General features: G+C 41.0%; 1 long non-coding RNA gene across 1 annotated transcript; it reads left to right on the top strand.

Annotated features, from left to right (window-relative positions):
* Positions 1 to 19: 19 nt before the first annotated feature.
* Positions 20 to 5,312, top strand: LOC129146049 (uncharacterized). The gene is made up of 3 exons (XR_008552364.1): positions 20 to 2,444; positions 3,047 to 3,174; positions 5,063 to 5,312. It is a non-coding gene; the product is annotated as an uncharacterized LOC129146049 (long non-coding RNA).
* Positions 5,313 to 17,584: the final 12,272 nt, after the last annotated feature.

The raw sequence follows: 17,584 nt of genomic DNA, 5'->3' as shown, positions 1-17,584 counted from the left end.
AAGCCCCGGGCAACCCAGCCCCACTCAGAGGGGAAGAGTCCTCACCTGGCCCAGCAGTGCTGCTGAGCCTCTGGCTATGCCCCAGGCTGGAGCTTGACCCCGCCCCCGGACTCTGCCTGCGCAAAGGTGCGCTTCCCAGGGTTTCAGCTTGGGGGCGCAGGTGAGGGGTTTCGGTGACCGTCAGACCCCACTGGGTTAGGGGCCCCCCTACCCCAATTGGGAAACTGGATCCCCTTCAACCATGGGGAAACTGGGCCCCCTTCCCTCTTGGGGGATTGGTAAAGCTTTCCCCCGGAGAACACCTGCACCCTCCTCTTGCACTCACACCCCCAGGGGCACGCAATGAGACCGAAGGCGCTCTAGACGGAGGGGCGGGGTCACTGATGTTTACCCTATAAGGGAACCATTTTGGAAAGAATGTCCTTTCAAAATCCTGCCAAATATTGGTGAGAAAGGCTCACACTTCATTTCCTTTTGCACCTTCCTGAGGTTATACCAGGGCCACCTACTTTGTGTTTTTGACCACAAACAAATTAATTTGCTAATATTTCTCAATAGAGCCAACGTGTATTTAGGTCCTGTGTTAGTAGTGTTTTGGGGTTTGAAGGAATCCTTGAGGGTCTCATCCTTGAGGGTCTTGAGTCTAATGGGGGAGATTTATGTAGCTGCAGATAATATCTCAGATTGTCCCTCATCTACAACTGGATAACCAGTCTTATCCATTAAAAAAATCCATAATTAAAGAGGAAAGTAATTATTTTTTATTTTAGAAAATACAGCCAGATTAAAAAATCTATAAATAAAAATATAAAAATCATTCTTTCTTAATGTAGTGATAATCACTGTTCTCTCAGGTTTTTTGTTGTTGTTGTTGTTCCGTCTGCAGATCCATTTTGTTCAGAAAAGAAAATATAAGCAATTATCCTCAGTATGGTATCTCTTCCGTTTCAGTTTTAAGTGCCTTGTTGGTTGACATGTGTTTCCTACAACTTGTATAGTATCACCTACACTCTGTTTGGGGAAAAAAAAATCTATCACATTTGACCTTTCTTGCCTATTGATTTTTTTCTTGTAGGGTCACTTTTAGCCAGTAAGGTCTGTCATTGAAACCCTCCCCTCTGTTAGATGTTCCACCATGATATCGGGTAAATCGTGTCTCAATTTTGTGGTCTTCAGCTGTTGTGTAGAGGACTCTCTTTTCCTTCTTGAGGACCAGTGTACTCTCTCAGTTTCACACATACAGAACTTTAGTTCCTTTCAGCCAACCTCAGAAACCTTGTACTTCAATTAAGGTGAACTCACCTGACTATCAGAGTATAGAAGACATGTTTTCTCACAAAAGCTTGCTTATTTATTTATTTATTTTAAAGATTTATTTATTTATGCATACAAGAGCTGGGGTACAGGCCGGCGATGCAGGGGGTGAGTGGATTCACCAGAGACAGAGTGGGGAGCAGAACAGGCAGACTGACTGAAATACACTGCTGAGGGGAGCAGCGGGCAAGTCAGGAGAGGCCTGCTGTGCCCTGTGGGTTTCTCCCTGGCCGGCCGGGGAGCGAACTCGTGCTGCAGAGGCTGTGGACCACTTCATAGTGCTGTGCTTAATCCCTTGTGCCACCAGGAAGGCCCCAAAGGCTTATTTAGAAGTGACTTTATTCTGAAACTTGATGTAAAGATAGGCCAAAGAGTACTGAATGAGACTAGGAGGAGAATCATTTCTCTCACAGCTGGCTTGATAACCTTCAGCTGTAGATGGAAGCCTGAGTCTGACCTTGACCAAAAATGGCTTATTGATTTTTGTGGTGGAAGTAAAATGGCATCATTATTTCATGTGTCTTGTGAAAATAAATTCATGGGACTTTAAAGAAGCAAATGTCAGTGTTTTGCTTCTTTTGTATTTGCAGTGAAAAACATCATAAAAGTTCAAAAGCTGTCAAACATGTGCTGCTTCTATAACACCTGTGCTAGGAAAAAGGTCTTCATCTAAAATGATCTGAACTTTTGTGTAATTTCTCCCCTCTCAATAAATAAATGAATTACTCAACAGTGTGAGTATGAGGTTGACTTGAGATGTACAAATGAATAATCTTCCTTCATAAATTTCATGCTCCATTGATACCTCATAGCAGAATAAAGTCTGAGGAACATCTTCAAAATTTCAGATTGATAATATGATGATAGTAATCATTAACACTTACTTGGCACTAACTACCAGGCATTGTGCCAAATACTTTATATGCTCTCTCTCTTTTACTAATTCTAACTTCCCTTTGAGGTAGATCCTAGTATCCCCATTTTATGGATGGGGTCACACGGAGGTTAAGTAAACTACTTATAGTCCTAAAAATAGGAAGTGGTTGGTTTGGCCTGGGACTGAAACACAAGCCTCAACTGGAGTCTACACATATTGGGAAGAGAAACCTGTGAGAATTCTGTTGGGTTAGGTGAGTTTTTGTTCTACAGTCACCTTTATTAACTTATGCAGCTCTGTGTTGGCATTTGCTTTGTGGAACCCCCTTCTTTCAGTTGTTCTGTGCTGGACCATTAGACTCCTTGAGAGTAGAATAATTTATTTCTTTGTGATTGTACAGGACCTAAACTTTTTATGCAAGACAGTTAGATAAAAGGTCCTGATACATAATAAAGTCTTTGGAAGAAGATGGGGGAGAATAGCTGGCACATCTTTGTAGCTTCCCTATAAAATAGCAAAGGCTAGAGGCAGTGTTCATCAGCACTGCTTCTGGAAATAATAGAGCTCTCTCTCTTGTGTTTTCAACATTTCCATAGCTTGACTTCAGAATTGCTAATGCGGTGAGCTTTTCTGACATACCTGTGTAGGGAGGACTAAGCTTTTATTCTATCTTCTTAGGTTCTGTTTCTGAGTTCTGTAAGTGAAACTGACAGATTAACAGGAGAAAAAAAGGCTACAGATTTATTTATGTATTTATTTTTGGAGAACAGAAAAGGTGGATAGCAGCAGGCAAGATAGGAGAGGTCTGCTGTGCAAAATACAGATATAAGTGATGTTTTTAATATTTTTATGCAGAAGGCCTATACAAAGAAAGAAGTGAAAACTTGAAGAAGTGATTAGAGTTGGAAGTTTAATACCATTTTAATGAAGGGAAAAGTTACTGGACAACAAAAGAAGAGTTTTAGGGACCATAAATTATGTGGGTAAGTATATGGAGAAGCAAGTGGAATATAAGGGTTATTTTATTCAATGTGTTTATGCAGACTCATCTAGATGCCATCTTTGGCGACAAAGGTTGTTCCCCTCTTTCATGTATGGGAGCAAGAATCATCTTAACAAGGGGAATTTATGTCCTACCTTTCGGTACATATGGAGAGGGTAGAGGAGTTCTTCCTATGTCTGTTTTTTCTTAATTTCCTTTAGCTCAGAATAACTCTGATGCCAGGGTGGAATGTTTGGGTATCATATCATCATCCCCTTCCCCTCATACCTCATACCCAAGGAAGAGGAGAGAGAAAAGCAAATTTCAGTGGGTTGCTGTGCTCTGTCAAGATTCTCTATGAATTTATCAATCATCCCTCAATGAGGTAGGGAGAAAGGATTCTCTATTAGACAAATTAAAGGAGTGGGGGTGGGGTGGGAATTACAGATACCAGCATAGAGAGAACTTCTTGGTCCTTCTGAACAATTGCATTATATTCCATTGTCTTTAACCAGACTCAAATTAATGTGCATCTGAATTGTTTCCACTCTTTTGTTAGAATGAATAGTGTTAGAACGTCCGTGTAGCTTACCTAAGTTAACTAGAGAAAGTACTGGCAGTAAGATGGTTATGTCTGAGGATATGTGCATTATCATTTCTAAAATGCTCTCCTTTGTACCAATGTACCTTCATGCCCAAAATGTGGTAATATGCCTTAAACAGAAAAACTGCAATGCTTGTGGCAGGAGATGGTAATGTTACAGAAGAGGGGAAACTTCAGCAACTCTTAAAAGCTGAGAAGGAATTTGCAAGGTAGACAAGGAGGAAAGTTGTCTGACAGGAGAAATTACATAATGCTGTGTCCTGTCCATGTATGATTCACCTAGTAGGTGCTGAGCTTATTTCAGAGAAGCCAGGGAAACTTGGTGCACATGCAAGGAACTGTGATCTGGAGAAATTTGTTCCAAATTAAAGAGAGAGCCAATAAAATGTCCGTATGTCAGGCCTCTACATATCTGCATATCTGTTTGTCTGAATGTTAACCAGAGCTGTGGGTGTTTAGTTTGCAGCCATGGGTAAACAAGGATCACTTGAGCCTGTGACTGGTGGGACTTTTGTAGCTATCTCTTTCCTATTCATTCTTGTAAGCATTTTCTCACTTTATTGTTAGGTTCTTGTCAGCATTTTCTCACTTTGAATTTTTGAAAGTTGTGAGGCAAATTCCTTCACTTACTCTTGGGTAGGAGTTGGGGGAGAGTTTTATATTTGTGCTTTTTGATTGGCATGGGATTTTTACATTCTTCAGCGTTTTCCAGGTTTGACAAACTACTTTTTTTATATTCTTGGGACCAGAAAACAAACTCAAGATAGGTCTTTTATGCCTATTTTTTCCTGTTTCCCAGAAAGGTAGTTTGAATTCAAATTTAAAAAGAGCTGTAAACAGCTGAAGTTATTTCCTGCTAAAGGGACAGCCTCAGATCCCTTATGAGTATCTGAAGTCCTAGTGAGTCCTCTGGGTATCCCTCCATGCCAAGGACTTTGCTTGGTTCTGAGAATCTCATGGGTTTTATTTCAGGATTCCCTCAAGGAGGGGCATCTTGAACCTTTTCACTTACAAGAGCCAAAGAAATGACTTCTGCCTGGAGAATATTCTGGAGTGACTGTGTCTTTCAGAAATCTTCTGGTCAAATCTATAATTTGGGGGACAACATCTCCAATTTCTAGCTCTCTGATCATGGATGAGTGTGGCTAGGCTGAGAGAAGCCCCTCCAAGCCTTTTGACATGGTTGGAAAGTATCTTAGATTGCAAGAGATTTACAAGATTCCACAGTCACATTTCCTTGCTTGAAAACCATATTCATGACTGTTCTAATATGTTGTCTGCCCAGCTTTTTAGGTTTCCTGGCTCCTTTGGGGCTTATTGTTTGGAAGAGTCAGTGCAAGTTTGTCAATAGTAGCCCTGAGTCTACCTAAACTATTTCGTGGCCAGAAACTGACAGTGAAACATTTCAACAGAAACCAAGCCCTCCAAAGTGAACTTTCTAAATGGTGTGCTGAATCTGAGAATTTCAACCTTATTTTTCTGTTGGGTAAAAATCATTCTCTTTTATTGCCCTGTACTCACTTTTATTTTATTTTTTTAAAGATTTAATTATTTATGCATACAAGAACTGGAGTATAAGCCAGAGGTGGGAGAGGGGCGTGAGAGGATTCACCAAACCCCGTGTGGGCTGAGGGTCCGCGAACGCGCTCACCAGCGCCCCCTACCGGCGGCCCCTAGAAGTGCACCTTTGCGTAAGCACAGTCTGTTGGGCGGGATCAGGCTCCGACCGGGGGCGGAGCCTGGGACTCATCAGCGCTGCTGGGCCAGGTGAGGACTCTTCCCCACTGAGTGGTGCTGGGTTGCCGGGGCTTTCCGCGCCGGCCTGTCTGCCTGCAATTTTGGAAGAGGCCGCGGTCGCCGCCCGTCTGTGGCTTCCAGGGGTTGCCCCCCCTGACAGTGACCCCGCCCATCCCTCATAGGCTTCCTGGAATCAAAGTTCAAACCTTGCTTTGTAAAATTGCTCAGCGTTCACTCCAGGAAGGAGGGTTGTCAGCACTTCTTTAAAATAGGGACGGTAATAATTTTTCCTTTAAGAGACTGGTTCTCAGGCCTCCGGTTGCTCTGTCAGTTACTTAGGTCTCACACAAGAAACCAAAGCCTTTTTTAAAAAAGAAAATAATGTATATATACAGGGATTCTGACATAATGACATTTTTAGGAAAATATAATTATATTAATGGGAATAAGTTTTATTGCTATAACTTTAGAATGCACAAAAAATGTATTTGTACTTGTTATTATGATGCTCTTGAGTGTTAGCTTTCCACTAAGTATCTTTGAAGCCAAAGATAAAGATCTGCAATTTGTCAGGACAGTTGACAGAGAAGGTGAGTTACTTCTGCAGCTGGACAGTCAGTATCAATGAGAGCAAATTCCTAATCATTATTAGGGAAGCCTGCAATTTAGATGACCAATGGGTCTTGGTGGAAAGCAACTGCCCTAGAAAGTAACATTCTCCGTCTTCTATCCCTGTGGGCAGCGAAGTTATTTTCACTGTCTACTCATCTGCTTACTAAATTAGCATATGGTTTTGTACACACAAGGATTGGGAGGGAATCAGGGGTGTTCCTAGAAATGTGTAAGGGCAAATTCTAATCTCTCAATCATCTGTGACTGAGACCTGTGACTCTGTTACAGGGCAGGGAGAGGGGCACTCCGGACCCCGCAAATCTGCCTGTTCTAAATGGGTTCTGCCATCTGCCGCATCAACACAAAACATATGAGACTTTAATGGGAAGGAACTTTAATACAATTAGGAAACAATACAGAAAAGACAAGGAATATAGTTTCTTTTTTTTTAAAGATTTATTTATTTTTTATACAAGCACTGGGTACAGTCAGAAGCGTGAGAGGGTGAGAGAATTCACCAGAGCCAGAGCGGGAAGCGGAACAGGCAGACTGACGAAATACACTGCTGAGGGGAGCAACGGGTGGCAGGAGAGGTCTGCGCGCTTCGTGGGACCCTCGCCGGCGGCCGGGGATCAAACCGGTGCTGCAGAGGCTGCGCGCAGCCTGGCAACCCAGCGCTCAACCACTGCGCCACTAGGGGAGGCCCCGGAATATAGTTTCTAAATCAAGCACCCAAAGTTACCCGTCCTCTCATGGGTAAAAGTCCACCCAAATGGGATTGGCCCAGAGCAAGGCCCCAAAGCCTGCCACAAGTCTAAAGCATCTTCCAGTGGGGACCCACAGAAAAGGATCAGAAACAACCAGACAAGTCTGGAGGGAAAAGAGCAAAATCAACATCAAGACAAAAACCGTCACTGTCACCTCCCCACAGGTCTCTCACCCACATCTGTGTCAACCAGTCCATGACCAAAAGGCAAGAGTAGTTTCTTCACATGTCTCTCTGCTCCATGTGCCTCCTCCAAGTCTCCTTCTGGCTCAGCTCTCCATCCTGCTTCTTTCCTTCCTCAGTCTTCTCTGTAGCTTCTTCTCTCTGCTCAACTCAGAGTCTCTCTGGAACCTCCCCCTTTCCTGGGGACCACCCTATTACAACTCCAGGCTAAGAAAAAGTTAAGATGATCTTTTCCTAGAAGCCTATTAATGAAAAAGTTAAAAAAAAAGTTTATGAGCAACTTACAGCTTTAGGAATGGGTATGAAAGGTGCCTTGGGCCTTGTAGTGACTGATGTTAGTCACTGAAGGTGTGCGACCCCGAGAATTGTCACAGCCCCCTCCCCACATACTTCCACCCCCTGCACCCTTCCCCCTTGAGTTTTTTGTAAGACTGGTCCTGTAATTACCCTATTTCAATTATAGATTTTGTAGACCACTGCTTTTCCTTTAGTTTTGGCCTTGTCATTCTCTAGGAGAAATCCTCAGGGATTCCAAACTCTTGGGCCCCTCTTCCTCCTTCCAAAGATCAATTCTAGGATGGAGCTGGAAGGAATTAGGCTTAGTGAAACAAATCAGAAGGAAAAAGAAAAATATCAGATTTTTCTTTCTGAAGTTTCACTTATAGGAGGAACATAGGGGAACTCAATAAGGGATCAGGGAAAAAAATACAAAACTAGCAGGCAACTATAAACCTGGAGTCATTCAGCAGAGGAGGGAGAAGGAGAGGGATCAAAACAGGGGCAGGAAAAGCACAAGAGACTGTGGTGATGATGCATGGGTGACTTGATGGTAAGAATTTTATGGGGACTACATCTGAGAGGAGAAAGCAAACTACAAAAATGAACAATCATGTAAAATTTATATAGAGAAATAAATGGAAAAAAAAGCAAAAATCAAATCTAGTTGGGGCAAAAACTTAAACATTGGTTTGGGTTAAGATTTTTCCCTGGCCTTTTCTGGGATTAGTAGGATTCTTTGATATTTCTTCTAGTTGTTCTGTTCCTAAACAATCTTGACTTTCAGGGCCAAACTAGTTGGAAGGTGGGAAGGATCTCTTTGCCTGAGGCATCCCCCTGCCTGGCCTGAACTTTCATCGAGATGCCTGATCCAGGAGGCTGGTGGGTATGGTGCCCACTAGAGGTGTTCTGCCCAACTTCCCCAGGGCCACCAGGCAAGGCTGACAACTTTCATGATTAAAAACATGACTTTTAGGAACATTTCAGACCATTTAAAGGAGCACTGCGCTGTGATTTGAGAGAGGAGGCAGTTAGGGCAACCATTTTCCACTTTCAAGGTTAACGTCTTAGTGAATAAATGATTTTGGAAAAAATGAATGGTTTAGACATCTTGTTGCTTTCCTGTAGCTGGTGCCTCTGAATCCACAGAATTTGGTTCTGTCGTAACTGATGTCAGTGTCAGGACTGTCGGGTTTATTGAGCAGGGGTCCTCAGGGTACCTTCTGAGAAAATTTCACCGGAGCTCCCTTTTCAGCAGCACGTGAGCTTCCCCACAAGGCAGAGATTAGTTATCTCCAAAAGGGCAGGTTTATTCTATAAAAAAGGAAAAGCAAAAAGACTGCTTGCAGTCACAAGAGGGCAGAAAGAGCTGCCTTTGAAAGGGACAGGTTTGCTAAAAGAAATGCTTGTATAGACACAGGTGGGCAGGAGAGCTGTCTCTTGCCAATGCAGAAATTGTACTGATAAAGTCTTCTTTTTGGGAGGGATTTGTTCCTTTGTGGAATTGTTATGCATTGTTAAATTAATTACTTCTAAGGTTTGACTAGGTTGTTTTGTAAGGACCAGTAATTCTCTACAATGACCCTCAATCTCCTTATCCCTACCTCTCTAGTCTGCGCCTCCAGATACTTTTTTAAAAGGATTTATTTATGCATACATGCAAGAAATGGGTGCGGGGCGGGTGAGAGGATTCACCAGAGAGAGTAGGGAGCAGAACAGGCAGATCCCCTCTACACTGCTGAGGGAGGCAGTGGGTGTGGCACCATGTGGGTTGCTCCCTGCCCGCTAGGGATCTAACAACTGGTGCTGCAGTGGCTGGTGACAGCTTGACAGCACTGTCTTTAACCTCTGTGCCACCAAGGAGGTCCCCCTCCGGATACTTTCCATAGCAGCCTGACACTTGCTATAGCAGTTTGGCAGCTAAGGATTTTTCATTTCTATAGCTGGTTTAACAACTATGCTAATCATTTCTACCCCTACCTTCCAGTTTCTGATCTTGTGATGCCAACATCCTAAATTTTCTACTCTTAGCCTCCATCAGTAACTTTGTACTTCCCCAGAGTCTCTCTGTTAGCAGGCAGAAAAAAATGAGAGGCACCCCAGGGGCCCAAACCTGCATGCTGTAAATGGGTCCTGCCTTCTGCTGCAAAAAGACAAAAATATTTTTAGTAGTTACAACCTTCAACAGAAAAGAACTTTAATATAATTAGTATGCAATAGGAGAGAAAAATTACATTTAAAATAGTTTCCCCGTGGAACACCCAAAGTTACCCATCCCCTTGTGGGTAAGTGCCCAGGCAAACAGGGTTGCCCCAAGCAGGACCACTGGGGCATGAAAGCTGCCATAAGTCTAAGGCACATTCTGGTGGGGACCCATAGGAAAGGGGCCGAAGGGGCCAGGCAAGTCTAGAAGGTAAAGAACAAAATCAAAATACAATTCAAGATAAAGGCTGCCACTGTCAGTCTCCTCATGGGACTCTTACCCACATCTCTATCTCTTTCATGTGTCTCTTTCCATGTCACCCAAGTCCCTGGTTCAGGCCCAAGGCAGAGATGCAATTGCTGCTGCTTCTTCACACGTCTCTGTGCTCCATGTGCCTCCTCTATGTCTTCTGCCTCCAGCCTTCTCTCCCAAGTCCTTTTTAGCTTCCCCTTGTTGCTCTGCAGCACCCTTCTTTAGGTGGGGCAGGGACCCTGGAACCTCCCCTTTCTATGGGAATTACACTGTTATATGTCTTTTTTGTGGGCCTGAGAAAATTTGAATCCTTTTTTGTGAACTGAGGAGTCCAGTTTTCAAAGTTATCTTTTATTCTTGGTTCTCTATATTTTCCTTTTGTGTTCATTAATATTTCTTATACATCCAGAGCTAGTATTGTTACACAGAGTTCCAGTATTAACTAGAAATGCACCTCAGCTACAGCTTTGGCCCCCATGCGTCCTTAGGGTAAGGTTTCAGTGAGCTCCTCGCTTAAGCCCAGTTCTTTGTCTCTGGAGATTCTCTTCTTTCCTAGACACGGTGTATTTCCTTGCCCCACGTCAGGTTTTAAATGGGTTCTGCTATAAATAAAGGAGATATCTTTATCATATTGCCTTGCTAGTTTATGTCTTTTTAGAGGATTCTAAAACATATATTCTGAGAAATATTTTAATCCAAAAATATCCCATTTAATCTCTAAAGACTGGTTTATATAATAAATATAGATATAAATGTATATTAAACACACACACATAAAATTTTCTGGTCTGGTGTTTTTTCAAATTGAATAGTGACACGGTAGTAAGTCAGTAGTTAGTTGTGACCAGCATATTAAACAGATAGAAAGAGATAGAACAGAGCAATAATAGAAAATTTAGGTGAATAACTTTTTGTGAAATCATTTTTAGTTGTATGTGTGTGTGGTGTGTGTGTGTCCTGAGACCTGATGTGAAATATATTCCTTAATGTGGTTCTCAAAACTTGAGCAATCTGTTGCTCATCTGTGCTAATCCACTCAACCATCTGTGCCCATCCACTACCTAATGTCTCTCTCTTTCTCCAGCCAGCCTCCAGGCAGTCCTACTTGACATTCTCAGATCACACTTCCTGGCCTCTGGCTGCTGTCTATATACTGCTCTATATTCTGGGGGTGTCTTTCCCTGCTCCTCCTTGCAAGGGTAACTCCTGTTTTTTTTTTTTTCCAAAATGCTACCCCTTGTATAGCCCACACTGACCTAAGAGCCTCTCCACTGTTTGTAGTATGTACACCATGTTATCACTTTTGTGGGTGTACTTGGCTTTACATATGCTCATTTTTACCCCAATTTTACTTATTTATTTTTTTTGTGTCATCAGGTCCGGGAAACAGAGAACAAAAGAAGCCTCATTAAAATACTCCACTGGGCCTCCCTGGTGGCACAGGAGTTAAAGACTCAGCACTATCAAGCTATCACCAGCCACTGCAGCAAGAGTTCAATCCATAGCCAGGGAGCTGACCCACATGGCATAGCAGACCTCTCCTGTCTCGCCCACTGCCCACTGTCTCTGGTGAATCCTCCCACCCCCCAGCACCTCTGGCCTACACCCCAGCTCTTATATGCATAAATAAATAAAATAAATCTTTACAAAAAATATTTGGCTGGTAAGATACAAAAACTTAAAATTGTCCTTCAATGGGGCATTAAATGGAACATATTTTCCTGGTTATGTATGGAATTCCTATTTATAGTGAATTCAGAATTAAAGAAGAAAGTAAACATCATTCATAGTGCTAATGCCCAGAAATAGCGCTGTTAATATTTTGATGTTGTTTCATTTCAGTTTTTCTTCTGTGCATGCCTTTGTTTTACATAGCTGATTGTATATATAATTTTATTATTGGCCTATTTTTATATAACAGTAAAGCATAAAATAACTAATTTTTAAAAGTCATGCTAAGCCTTTTATTATTATCATTATGGTAACCTGTATCCCAATATATGTTCATATTTACATATTCATGCATTTCTGTTTTGGCTGTAATTCATATTCATTGCTGTTATGGTCTGAATGCTACTATCCACCCAAATCCATATATTGAAGCCCCAACCCGCAGTGTGATGGTATTTGTAGATGGGATCTTGGGAAAGTAGTTAGTTAGGGTTAGGTGAGATCCTGAAGCCCGTCTTTATGAAGGGATTAGTGACCTAAGAGAAGGAAAGTCCATGAGGGCTCACAATGAGAAGGCAGCCACCTGCATGCCAGCAAGAGTGTTCTCAACAGGAACTAAATTGACTGCCACCTTGGTCTTAGACTTCTAGAACTGTGAAAACTGAAGGCTGTTGTTTTAAGTCACCCAGCCCACAGTTTTATTAAGTACCCTGAACTGACAGATAGCTTTAGGTTTCAAAAATGATGACTTCAAACTCACATTTAATTATTTAATATCCAGAAAGGATATATTATGAGCTGTTGAACTTTGTTTGCTTAACAAAAGCATTAAGATTTCTCTGTTGGGTTGTGTAAATGACATATTCCCTAATAGATAGGAATAGGAGTTTATAAGGCTATCTTCCCAGTGAAGATAAAAACACAAAGAATAAGTCTCTAAGTAAGGTTAAAATTTGTAGTTATAAAAATAGTTAACACTTATGAGTACAGGTAATACTTTAAATGTATTTGTTTAATTGCATTTTAATGCCAGAGTGCCAGTATTAAAAGCTCAGATCTCGCTAAGGTTCATCTTGACTGTTAAGAGCATGAGCTCTGGAGGTAGAAATCCTGGGTTTACACCCCATCTCTGTGCTATCCTCACTGTGTTATCCTAGAATAATTACATACCCTCTCTTACCTTAGTTTTTTTCTTCAGTATCATAGGGTTAATAAAGTATTTACATATCTGGATTTTTTTTTCAATTTTCTTACATTGTTGTTCATTTTTGTATGATATTTGATTTCTCCCCCAGGTGTAGTCCCCATAATTCTCCCACTGCACCTGTGAACCATCTCCATAGTTCTTGTGATCTTCCTTCCCCTGTTTTGACTCCTTTCCTTCCCAGTTCCCTGCTGTATGCCTCAGATCTATGGTCAGCCTGCAAGTTCTGTCTTTTTCCTGATCCTTTATTATGTTTCCCTATATTCCCCCTGTAAGTGAGACCATCCAATATTTTCTTTTTCCTTCTGACTTATTTCATTTAGCTCTATCCCCTCCAGTTCCATCCACGTTGCTGCAAATGGCATGCCTATCTTTTTTTAATTGCTGAATACTAGGAATGTTTTGAGAATTAACTGAGTTGCTATACGTTTGTACTTTGCAAGGTATCTGGCATGTGGTAAATATCCCATAAACCTGAACTAAGAATGGATAATTCCATTTTAATGGATAATTCCATTTTAAAGATTTATTTATTTTTATACAAGAACTGGGGTACAGACCAGAGGCACGGAAGTGTGAGAGGATTCGCCAGAGACAGAGCGGGGAGCAAAACAGGCAGACGACTGAAATACTCTGTTGAAGGGAGCAGCGGGTGTGATAGGAGAGGCCTGCCACACTATGTGGGAATCTCCCTAGCCTGCCAGGAATCGAACCCATGCTGCAGAGACTGCGGAAAGCTTCACAGCACTGCCAGTGCTGCGCCACCGGGGAGGCCCTGGATAATTCCATTTTGGATAAGAGATTTTGGCATTGGGAGATTTTCCATCTCAGTCTTGGGTGTATAGATTCATTTGCCCAACTAGTCATTTCAGTATAGCAAGGCTGAAACTCAGACTGCATGTGGAGTCAGTGAGAGGCAGATTTGCACCCTCCATGTTGTGGCATAATGCTTCTTTTCTCTGACTTTTAACTTACCAGAAAGGGGGGGGGTGTGCTATGGGCCAGTGGGCTTTCTGTAAAGGGCCAAACAATAAATACTGTAGATTTGTGGTCACAGATGGTGTCTGTTGCAGCTGTTCAGCTCAACCACTGTAGTGCGAAAGTAGCCATGGGCAATGTGCAAATACTGTGTTCCAAATTTTATTTATGGACACTGCAGTTAAAATTTCAAATAATGTTCATGTATTGCAAAATATTAATTTGATTACCCACTCAACCATTCTTGGCTCATTGGTTTTACAGAAACAGGCATTGCTGTCATGGGTCAAACATTGGATTCATTTTGCCTTTTGTAAAAGGTGATTTGACCAGTGTAGCATTTTTTACTTAGATTTCAAGGACCAAAATAAATAGTTTTCTTATTCTTCTCTCCCCACCACTCTCAAACCCTACAAACTGACTTTGGAAGCAGAAGCAGTTCGTTTTGGGAAAAATTATCTCTAAGGGCCTTTACTCCTTCCTCTAACTCTTAGCCAGTCAAGATGTAGTTGGCAACCAGCTTGTCATTTGAAATTTTGAACCTCGTTCTTTGGGACTTTTATGTTATACTGAGGAGAAGAAATAAAAATAACCAGCAATTTTGACCCTCAATGAGAAAGTAACCAAGTTTGCTGAAAGGCACTAAAAAGCATAAGCAAAGAAAAAATGGATAAGAAAGGCACACTGTTAATAAACAGAAACCCTCTTGTCAGAAAACACACTGGCTACTGTTTTTAATGGGTCTGCAATCCCTGCAGCTGAAATCAAGATGCGTTTCAAATTCTTTAGGTTTTTAGTATTTTTTAGATATAGATAAGGGGGCTTAGAGAGAAGAAGTTGGAATAAGGAAAAATGAAAACATGTTCACAGGTTTTTAAAATTAGTTATATGCTTTAAAAGTGTATGTGTAACTAGAATTAATTGGCTTTGATTTACATAATCCAGGGAAGATCCAACTCATTACAGTGGAAACTCTTGGATATTGCTGAGCTCACATGATATCCTTTGCAAAGAGTATAGCTGCTGTGCTTTATTTTCAAGCAGTGGACTTTTGTGGAATGATGTGAATAGAGATCTTCATCAAGAAACTTGTTCTGTACTAATCATACCTCATTTATGGGGGTTGGAATCTGAAAAACCCAGGGGAAGCCATGCTGGCCCACCAGAGCACAGCTGTTTCCTTTCACCCCAGCAATCTAAGTGAAGGGCCCTGCCTCTTGGATATGATCTCATAGCAGGAAACATCCTGTTTTAGCATGCACATTTAATATAAAGATGTAAATATGCCTAGTAGAAATTACACTAATACTTTTATTCACCCTGAGAGTATTTTTTGTGGTCACATCTTTTTCATGCCCCTAGGATATAAATTAAGTTTATGGTCCCTGCATTCTCTTGGAGAAATTAAGTATATATATATATATATATATATATATATATATGCATGTATACATATATGTATATATAATGGTAAATTCTTATTTTTCTATGATTCTCCCTTCCTTGTTCAATAATTCTTTTACTCTTCTTTCTTTTTGAAAGCTCTTAATATTGGTTATAACTATCTGCTTTTGGGAGAGATGGGAAGATACTGTTTTATATATGCTAGCTGAATTTTGAAATTCACAAAGAAAGAGAAGATAAAATTTATTCTTTAGTAAGTCCTGTAGCAAACCCCTAATTGATCAGAGTTTAGAATAGTGCCTTTCAAATTTTTCTTGACCTAGATCTTTATGTATGAAAAATTACTTAGTCAATTGAAAGTGCAAACATGTATTATCAGAATGTAAAAATATTATATTAGTGATGATTTTGATACTGTGAATTTATGTGTCCAAAATTTATTATAGAGATAGAGAAAAGTATAGGTATAGATTGAGTTAATATTGAGAGACTAGGGCCTCCCTGGTGGCACATGGGGTTAAGTACCACACTATGAAGCAATCCACAGCCTATGCAGAATGATTTCAGGCCAGGGAGAAACCCACATGGTGCAGCAGAACTCTTGTCTTGCCCGCTGCTCCCCTCAGCAGTGTATTTCAGTCATTCTGCCTGTTCTGTTCCCCACTCTGTCTCTGGTGAGTCCTCTCGCCCCCTGCATCTCTGGCCTGTACCCCAGCTCTTGCATGCATAAATAAATAAATCTTTAAAAAAATTGAGAAACTATTTCCACTAATAATTTGCGAGTGGGGGGAACCATTATCTCCTTTGTGTGATTGCCCTCAATGAAATAGCGTCATCAGCTTTAAGGTAATCTTCAATCCCAGGAGGTGAGGAGGTATGTTTTGACTTCAGTTTCTATTAGGGAGGAAAGAAAGCTTACTAAATTGGTGGCATTATCATGGCAGGCAGCTGATAAGTACCAAAGATAGCTAGCACCAAGATACCTTCTTTTTCCACAATCTTATTTTAGAGAGAACATTTGTTTGTTTTTTTGTTTTTTTTATAATAAATTTTATTTTTATATTCCCCATACAATTGCAACCCCCATTTTGACCCCAATCCCTCCCCTCCCTCCACCCACCCCCCAAAAGTGTCTCTGGTTCATAGATTTTTGTTGATTTTGATTTTCACTTTCTTATAGTTATTCATTTTCCTGGTCCCTTATTTAAGTTTTCTAGATTCCTGCTATGAGTGAGACCATCCGGTATTTTTCTTTTTCTTTCTGGCTTATTTCGCTGAGCATGATCCCTTCCAGTGCCATCCATGTTGCTGCAAATTGCATGTGTTTATCTTTTTTGAATGCTGAGTAATATTCCATGGTATATATGTACCACATCTTCTTGATCCACTCATCTATTTTTGGGCATTTGGGCTGTTTCCAAAGCTTAGCTATTGTAAATAGTGCTGCTATAAACATAGGGGTGCAGGTGTTCTTTGGAATTGATGTTTCTGTGTCCTTTGGGTAAATACCTAGGAGTGGAATTGCTGGATCCTGTGGAAGCTCTATGTTTAGTAGGTCCAGAAATCTCCACACAGCTCTCCATAGTGGTTGGACCAGTTTGCACTCCCACCAACAGTGCTGAAGAGTTCCTTTTTCTCCACACCCTCGCCAACATTTGTTGTTGCTAGTTTTTTTAATATGTGCCATTCTCACTGGTGTAAGATGGTATCTCATGGTAGTTTTGATTGGCATTTCCCTGATTACAAGTGATGTTGAACATATTTTCATATGCCTGTTGGCCATTTGCATTTCCTCTTCAGAGAAGTTTCTTTTTAGCTCTTCTGCCCATTTTTTGACTGGATTATTTTCTTTGCTGTTGTTGAGTCTCATCAGCTCTTTGCAGATTTTTGTGATCAGTCCTTTATCATTAGTGTTGTGTGCAAAAATGTTCTCCCAGTTGGTGGGGTTTCTCTTTGTTTTTGTTATTGTCTCTTTTGCTGTGCAGAAGCTCTTTAATTTGATGTAGTCCCAGCTGTTTATCTTTGCCTTCACTATCACTGCTTTGGTGATGTGTCTGTAAAGATGTCTTTGATATGCAAAATCACGTAGTGTTTCGCCTATATTTCCTTCTATGTATTTTTATGGTTTCAGGTCTTATGTCTAGTTCTTTAATCCATTTTGAGTTGATTTTTGTATATGGTGTGAGGTAGTGGTCAAGCTTCATTCTTTTGCATGTAGCGACCCAGTTTTCCCAACACATTTATTGAACAAACTTTCTTTGCTCCAATGCATAGTCTTTGCTCCTTTGTCAAATATTAGTTGACCATAAATCTGTGGGTTTATTTCTGGATTTTTCTATTCGATTCCATTGATCTGTATGTCTGTTTTTGTTCCAAAACCATGCAGTTTTGATGATTATGGCTTTGTAGTATAGCCTGAAGTCTGGGAGTGTGATGCCTCCATTCCTTCTTTTTTTTTTCAGGAGAGCTTTGGCTATTCGGGGGGTTTTTTTTGATTCCATATGAATTTCATCAATAATTA

Source organism: Talpa occidentalis, unplaced genomic scaffold, assembly GCF_014898055.3.
Source record: "Talpa occidentalis isolate TD23 unplaced genomic scaffold, MPIMG_talOcc4v2.1 talOcc4.1649, whole genome shotgun sequence".
NCBI classification, from domain to species: Eukaryota; Metazoa; Chordata; class Mammalia; order Eulipotyphla; family Talpidae; genus Talpa; species Talpa occidentalis.
Note: the sequence above shows the minus strand (reverse complement) of the source record. Positions and strands in the feature narration are given on the sequence as shown.